The 9,006-nt window shown below is 36.6% G+C and overlaps 1 non-coding gene across 1 annotated transcript; it reads right to left on the reverse strand.

Moving 5' to 3' along the window:
* Positions 1-8,086: 8,086 nt before the first annotated feature.
* On the reverse strand, positions 8,087-8,187 carry LOC122312131. The gene has a single exon (XR_006243044.1). It is a non-coding gene; the product is annotated as a small nucleolar RNA Z43 (small nucleolar RNA).
* Between the last annotated feature and the right edge of the window lie 819 nt (positions 8,188-9,006).

Raw genomic sequence — 9,006 nt, forward strand, 5'->3', positions numbered from 1 at the left:
ATTGCGACGTAAAGCGACCTTTCTTCCATTTTTGTCCTTGTGCTCCAATTATTTCCAATTCTCCACAATTAAGGATTTTTTATTACCAATGGTTTTTATAGCCGGTTTTTATCGTTTTGATTTTTTTAATTATTATTTTTATTTAATAATTAAGTATTTTTTTTAATAATATTATAATTTTTTTATTTTTTTAAAATATTTAAATGTGTTAAAAAATATATGTAAAAAAAATATATAAAAAAAAAAAGAAAATTCAAAAACACTGACAAGAACTCCCAACGGTACGAGTAACACCGCCTTTTCTTAAATAAATGGCAATGGTATACCGAAAATATACTGAAAATGGGTTCCCATTTTGGATCTTGAGATGCGTCATTCTTTTTTATGCATTTTTTAATTTTTATAAATATTTTTAATAGAACATACAAGATGATTGCAAAACACTTCTTTAATTACTAAATAAAAAAAAAAAAACACCCGGGACCCATAGCTTTTTCCTAGAAAGATTTTTTTATTTTCACAAATGAGATGAGTAGAGATAAAAGTTGAAAATTTAATAAAATATTATTAGAATATATTTTTTAATATTATTTTTGTTTTGAGATTTGAGAAAGTTAAATTGTTTATTTTATTTTGTATATAAATTTTAAAAAATTGTAATAATTAAATGAGATAAAATGATAAGAAATGAGAAGTTTTATGAAAGTGAACGAGTCCAATACTGACCTCAACAATCTAATAACTTTACACAATAAGCTGCTTAACTACACATTAGGCCTCGTTTAGATGGCGAAAACGTTTTATCCTATCTCATCATTACACATTTATCAAATTCTTATACAAAATATAATAAATAATTCAATTTTTTCAAATTTTAAAACAATAATAATATAAAAAAATATTATAACTATATTTTATTTAAATTTTAACTTTCATCTAAAAGAGTAATACTATATACCACACAATTATCCCACTATGTAAGATGTGACATATTTATCACCATTAGATGATAAAAAAATTATTCGATAAATGATCATCTAATAGTAATAAATGTGCCACATCTTGTATTGCAGAATGAAAGTGAAATAGTGGTGTGATGTATAAAATTTTCCAAAATATAAATCCTAAAGATCTAAATATCCTATTCCTAAATATTTTTTAAAAAGACCACCATGCACCATAATGACTACTTTTTTTTTTTTTTTTTTTTTAAATCAAACTAACTTGTATTACTTGATCAGGTTGAAAATTACACAGTTTATCCTGCAACAGTGTATTGCAAATTACAAAGGGGCCCCATTCGATCCATACCCTTTTCTCTCCAAGAAATAAAACATGTTTAGCCAACAAATGAGTAACAGAATTTCCATCTCTAGGAACATAACAAACTGTCCAGCCTTCCCTTTGATGGAGAACCCGCTTAATATCATAATATGCCCCATCCATGGCTGGTCTTCACTTTCCTTGCTTATCCTATTGATAACAACAGCTGCATCCCCTTCAAATATCACTTTGGAGTAGGAGAAAGATAGTTCTCTGCACATCTTAATAGCTTTCCACAAAGCCATACTCCCAACCAATGCAGGATTATCAACATGTTGCTTCACATCACAAACTGAAACCAGTACCTCCTCCTTTTCATCTCGAAAGACAATCCTCACACCCATTCTCTTATTCTCCATATCCCGCATCCCAATTGGCCTTAACCACATATGGACTAGGCTTTTCCCACTTTTTTTGCAATCCATGAGAAACAGCAGCATCTCGACTACCAATTGAGCTCAGTTGTGCAGAATTGTAGTCCTCCAATCCCTCACTAGCCATCTGAATGACTTGTTTAGGACTGTAGAACTTCTTTTCAAAAATAAGTTTGTTCCTCCTCAACCAAATTCTATGCATAATCGTTGCAATCCACTCAAACTCCTCTTTCTTCAAACAATTTATCATCTTATCCCAAAGAGTCGTGAAATCCCGTTCATCTATAGCCCATTTTTGCACAAGACTAGTATTTTCTACCCATACATTTGCAGCTGAAAGGCAACTCCAAATTATGTGGATTACAGATTCCTCACGTAGTCCATAGATTAGACATAAAGGGCAATCACCAACCTTTTTCTTGAAAAGGTTACTTTTAGTAGGTAGGATGTTGTTTGCAGCTTTCCAGAGAAACGATTTTACCATTGCCGGTACCTTCAAACCCACAATTGCTTCCATACAACATCACTTTTATCAACTCTTGTGGCTTTCCCTCTCAATCTTCCTTTTTCTGTTAACATCAAGGTGGTATGCACTTCTTACTGTAAATACAACATCCTTAGTATGGCCCCATATTTGCTTATCACTTGACCCCAACTTGCTTAATGGTATTCGAAGAATGATATCTGATTCCTCATTTGAAAACACATTTCTGATCAAAACCTCATTCCAGGTCTTGGTATATGGATCAATAAGTTTGCACACACTCTCATCTTCCCAATGCATCTTAACTGGGGATTGCACACACTTAGTTAATAAAGTAGGTAGCCATTTCTCCTCCCATATTTTAATATTTTCCCTTGTACCCACCCTCCACTGCAAACCTTCATTCAGTAGATTTCTTGCAGATAGTACACTCCTCCAAATAAAAGAGGGGTTGAGACCAAGTTTAGCTTTTAAAAAATCTAAAGCTCTGAAATACTTATCCCTATAAATCCTAGCAACCAAAAATGTAGGATTTTTAATAAGGCGCTATCCTTGTTTAGCTAGCATAGAAGCAATAAAACTTTTTATGTCCCTGAATCCCATTCCCACTTTTAGCTTTCTGCATTCCCAATCTCTCCAAGTTGCACCAATGTAATTTCTTTGTGTCCCCACCAGAACCTGGCATACAGAGAATTAAATTCCTTACACAAAGAAATTGGTAACTTGAAGCCCCTAAAGTATAAGAAGGTATTGCTTGCAACACTGCTTGAATGAGGATCTCCTTCCTAGCTTGTGACAATAAATTATTTTTCCAGCTATCTATCTTCTTCCACACCTTCTTCTTAACCCCTCTAAAAGTGTTGTACTTAGATTTACCCACTATAGTAGTTAGGCCCAAGTATTTTTCATAATTGCCCCAAACCACCCCACTAGCTACATGAAGGATACACCTCTTTTCTACTGCATCAGTGTTTGAGTTGAAAAATAAGGAAGATTTCTCCTTATTTAAAACCTGGCCTAAAGCCACCTCATATCTCTATAACAGCAAGCTCCACTGCCTCCATTCCTCCCTTTTTGCTCTTCCAAACAGCAGTAGATTATTGACTCTCAATCCACCTCTAGACATAGACCACCCCTCTTATAACTTCTCTCTGGTCAGCATTATTCAACAGTGAGCTTAGACTTTCAGCATATAGGATAAAAAGGTAGGGAGAAATTGGGTCTCCCTGCCTCAATCCCCTCAAAGGTATCACCTTGCCTCTAGGTTTTCCATTCAATAGCACTGAGTATTGCATAGAATGCACACAACTCATCACAAGCTGGATCCATTGCACATTAAACCCTAATCTTCTTAAAATAGCCTCTAAGAACTTCCACTCAATTCTGTCATAGGCCCTAGACATGTCCAGCTTCAAAGCCATGCTCCCTTGCTTGCATTTCAACCTTATTTTCATTGTATGTAACACTTCATAGGCTACCATTAAATTGTCAGAGATATGTCTTCTCGAAAGGAATGCACTTTGATTAGGTGAAATAACAAAAGGTAGTACAAACTTTAGCCTATTTGCTATGACTTTTGAGCACAATTTATACACTACATTACAAAGGCTAATAGGCCTATATTCACTAACCAACATAGGCATATTCACCTTAGGAATTAAAACAATGTAAGTGTAGTTTAAGGATTGAGGGATACTACCATCATTTAAGCAGTCCAACACTATTGCAGTAACCATATCTCCCACGATGCTCTAGTGTTGTTTGAAAAAAACTTGCCCCATAGCCATTAGGCCCAGGGGACTTTAGAGGCTCCATCATCTTCAAAGCACCTTCCACTTCAATTCTTGTATACGGTTGAAGTGGAAGGTGCTCATTCATCTCATCAGAAACTTTTGGTACCATGTTTTGAATGCAAGCTTCGAAATCACCTTTTGTTGGGTTAGAAGTTGTGAATAGGGCCTTGAAATAATTATTAAAGGCCATTTCAACATCAGCAAACTCATTAACCATTCTATCATGGCTATCTTTAAACAGTAAAATCATATTCTTCATTCTCCTCTGATTAGCACAGGCATGGAAAAATTTGGTATTCCTGTCACCCAACTTATACCAATTCTTCTTGTCCTTTTGTCTCCACTTGAGGTCTTCTTGTTCCAGCAATAACCACACTTCTTCTTGAACTCTTTTTATTTTTACTGTATTCTCTATACCTTCCTTAGGTTGCAAACTTTTCAAAATCTCAGTTTTCTTCTTTATCTCTCTGCCTCTATTTGTATCCACCTTTTATAACTCCACTTGCTTAAAGCAATACTACATTTAGATAGTAAATTCTGGACCATAGAAGTTGAAGTCCAACCATCCTTACCATGCCCCCATTCAACCTCAATCACTCTGCCACATTCCTCTTCCAGTGCCTAAGAGGCTTCATATTTAAACAATCTCCCCCCCCCCCCTCTCTTGGCTTGTCAAAACATAGCAATATAGGTCTATGGAAAAACACCTCGAAGGCAAGACCTCAAGCTATTTTTCTGGATAGAGCTCCAACTATTTAGAGTTTGCCACTACCCTATCCAAGCGTTCTTTAGTAAAAGTACCATTAGAATGCTTGTTACTCTATATGGATCTATCTCCACACCATCCAATGTCATATAGCTCACTCACCTCAAAGCCTTCCTAAACTGAGCCATCTGTCTTCCCCCCTGCCTACCACCTACCTTCTCATCATGTGTAGAGATTTCATTAAAATCCCCTACAACATACCATCCAATCCCATTCACTGGTTTGAAAGAAGCAAGCATACACCACCCCTTCTTCCTTTTTTGCAATTCTGGATGACCATAGAAGCCAATGAACATTCATCTCTCTTTTGTTATTGGATATGAAAACCAACAATTTATATGCCTCTGAGAAAAATTATGGATGTTAGCCACTGTATCACCCTCCCAACATAACATTGGACCACCTCCCTTGCCAATTGCATCCACTTCAAAGCAGTTAGACACACTAAGCTTTTTCTTTAACCAATCAGTTTTTCCTTTATGCATCTTTATCTCCATTAAAAAGATAAAGTTGCGCTTATTATCCTTCACTAAAAAGCAAAGGTTCTGAATTGTCCAAGGGTTCTCAAGCTCTTGGCAGTTCTAACTTAAGAGTTTTATTTTGCTTGGCGGGGCTGTTCAACAGCCTCCACCAATACAAGTGCATTGTTTGTAATTTCTCCCCCTTTTCTACCTTTCTTCACTGTGCCTCCCATCAGTTGCCTCCATTCCATTCCTACCACATTTTGAATTGGCCTGGACCATCATAGATTCAAAGGACACCCCTTTCTCCCTTGCCCCCCTCTTCCACTTCCCCAATCCTCTTGTAACGGTTTCCTACAAAGGAATGATCGTACCCCGAGAGCACACCACAAACCCACTAAGCTCTCCCTCCCCATCCACGTCAGTCCCATTCAAACCTGCTATGATTGAGGATGTGTCATCCTTTTGACAAGAGTTTAAGCTCTGAAATCCCTTAGAATTGCAATGTCCATCCCCCTCATCATTAGTCATTCCCAGTCCTCCCATTGTTTCCCTTTTATCCTCTCTCAGTCCCTCTTCTTTAGCCATCTTTTGAGCCTTCTCAGGGTCAATGCCAGGTATCCTTTCCACCTCATTTGGAGCCATTAAGGTGTCATCATTATACTTTCTAGCAGTTCCACCTGAGTTAGCATCACTCTCTTATTCCTTCGAAAAACCAATCCCCACATTCTTCCTTGCGAAGGAATCTGCTTTAAGCCAAAAGCCATATTGCCCATCCCCTTCTTGTTTCTGAGTAGAACCCTCCACCCTCTTCAGACATCCCCTCCCATAGTGAGAAAATCTCCCGCAATCAAAACATATTTTAGGGAGCTTTTCATATATGAAAGGAATCCACAAACTCTTCCCCTTCACAGAAATCATCCCCCTTTAGCAAAACCTTCATTAGATCCACTTCCACACGAATGTGCAAAAACTAGCCCCATCCACAACCATCCTCACCAGTTACCACATTGAAAACCTTCCCAAACCTCCAATCTGCCACCCACAATCCTCATTCATGCAAGTAAAAGGAAGATCATGGAGCTGGACCCATAACCTCTCTATAGCAAATGACATTTCTATTGGTTGGATAAAACCATCTTACAGATTGAGGACAATTAAAAAATTGTCGAACAACCATGGTTTTCCTTTCTAAACCTTCTACTTATCAGCCAGAGTAGCAAAGGTTATTACAAAGACGTTCAACCTTACCTCCCGAAATGAAGTAGGGCTGGATACTCTCCACACCTTCTTCATAGTAGATTCAAACATTCCCTTCCCAATACTTCTTTCAGTCAACACCTTTCCCAATAGACTCCTCTTGTCCTTATCTTTCAACTCGTTCGGTATACATTCATCCACTACAAATGCCTGATCCTCTTCCTTAGTAAGTTGCAACTTCTCCCATTTCCCTGCCATCTCCTCCATTTCCAAGAGAGAAGCCCATAAGTTTCTCTCTCAAATGGCCCCTCCGTGATGTTATTAGCACCACGTTTCGCGACGTTAACACCCTAAAACCACCCAGAGATGTCCTTCCTCGCCGAAGCCCACCGTCAGCATATTCCTTTTCACCCTTGGGACCCCCTCCAGAAGCTTCAAAATTTTGTTGTAACTGCTTCATGTGCCTGGCACAACCTCACTCACCCCTTTTCCTAGAGAAGAAAGAGAGCAGATTTTTTACCATTATGACTACTTATGGTGGTTGTTATTGGCCGGTCATCCTTAGAAATGATTGGAATAATCACAACAGCCATTTGAAAACATTTTTAGCAACATATTTGTACAGATTTGATGCTTAGTGGCCAAATATATCAGGTCTTAAGCATCAGGTCTGACACCACCCAGACATTGGATATGGTAGACCTAGTACTAGTTAGCCATCGAATCTAGCTAGTCCAACATCACCATGGTGCCAAACCCAGGTGCTCTCCCCCCACCCTTGTGCTGAAGATGGTAATACACCATCTACACATGGCTTCTGGAGCTGAACAACCCATTTTTTAGTTTTAATTTATTTCTTTGAAATTAGTAGGATTTTAATCCAATGTAGGTGGGTCTATTTCACTCACAAATAGAAAGTATATGTTGTGTAAGCTTTTTATTGGAGGATGTAAAGGATATGGTTTACACCAAATTATGATTTTAGATTTTTCACAAATAAGACATCTCTAGTCTAGTATAAATGAGGCCCCATGCTAGGAAGATTTTGTAGCATTGTTGGGTACCCAGGTATACCCGAGTAATACTTGATACAAGTCTCAAATAGACAAGTCTCATACAAGTCATTTGTAAAAAAGTGGTTCATACTAATAAAGAATATTTTTTTTACACTTTTTTAGGTGGAGTCCACTTTTTTACAAGGGTTTGTATAAGGCTTGTCTATTTTGGGCTTGTACAAATCATTTCTCGGGTATACCCGGCCCGGAACTCAGGTTAGGTTCCGAAGGTCTACCAATTTTTTTTTTTTTTTAAATACAAAAGTCTAATATGTTAATTTTTTCAAGAAAAAATTAATGTTGAAATCTCTGGAAGACATCTAGGTTTTTTTTTTATCATTTCTCGATATCCAAATGGTAGTAAATTAAAAAAAAAAAAGAAAAAAAAAAAGAAAAGAAAAGAAAAAAGAACTGTTAAATAAAGAAGCCTCAGAGAGAAGATTGATTGATCAAAATAACATAGATTGATTCAACCGTATGCTTGTCTTTAAAATATCTATTTAATCATCAGACCCAATATGTAAAATAAAATCAAACACAAACAAAAGAAAACCAATCAAAATAACAACTTTCAAATACTAAGATACTAGGAAATAAAAAAGGAAAAACAAAATATTTTGCTATATAAAAGAGCTCAGAATATGGATGGTGATATATCAGGATGGTCGACAAGGCCTAAAGAGCCAATTACGACGAATGAGACCTTATATCTCAAAGAATCATCATCGTCCCTTGAACTATCAAACACAAAATCACAAGAACACAACAACTAGTGAAAAATAGAGACGTTTGAATCGAGAATCTTTGAGATTGCAAGAGGACAGAGAGAGTTAACACATTCAAAATCCCATGAAATGCAATCTGTAAATTGGAGGCTAGATCACGGTCACGCACCTTAGAGAGGAATCGAGTGAGGTTCTAAGGTTTGCGTTGAGTGAGGACTTTTTTAGAAAAACCTAGGTACCGAGTTTTAAAATCCGGTACTCGGACTAGGTGTACCCGATTTTGCAACACAAGTTTCGGCTCGAGTTTGATCCAGGCTGAAACCTATAACCGGAAATAGAACCTGGTTATCTTGGTTCCGAACCAAGTTTGCCCGGGCCTAGGCTCGGATGAACTGTCCTAACATTTTGTGTGATGTATATAATGGGAAAGATAAAAAAGATGCACTAAAAATTCTACTTGCAAGCTAGTGTGAAGAATACACATTTCACAATATTAATATAGTAGAACTTGATTTGCATGAAAAGCACAAAAACTAAAGCCCTTGCAAATCAAATTTTACTATATCAACAATACAAAGGGTATAGGGGTGTAACCGTTTTGGTTCAGGCCTGTTTTGGTATATTTTAGAACCGAACTGGTATATACCAATTTTGAGATTTGAATAATTGATACCGCATTAGTTATACCCTTAAACCAATACTTCCTATTTTACCGATTCCGGTCTGGTTCGATTCAATTTTTTGGGTATATTATATAGTATATATATTATAGAATATAATAATATAGTAATAATATAATGTCGTATATTATAATATATATTATAA

This window comes from Carya illinoinensis, chromosome 5 (assembly GCF_018687715.1).
Source record: "Carya illinoinensis cultivar Pawnee chromosome 5, C.illinoinensisPawnee_v1, whole genome shotgun sequence".
Classification (NCBI taxonomy): domain Eukaryota; kingdom Viridiplantae; phylum Streptophyta; class Magnoliopsida; order Fagales; family Juglandaceae; genus Carya; species Carya illinoinensis.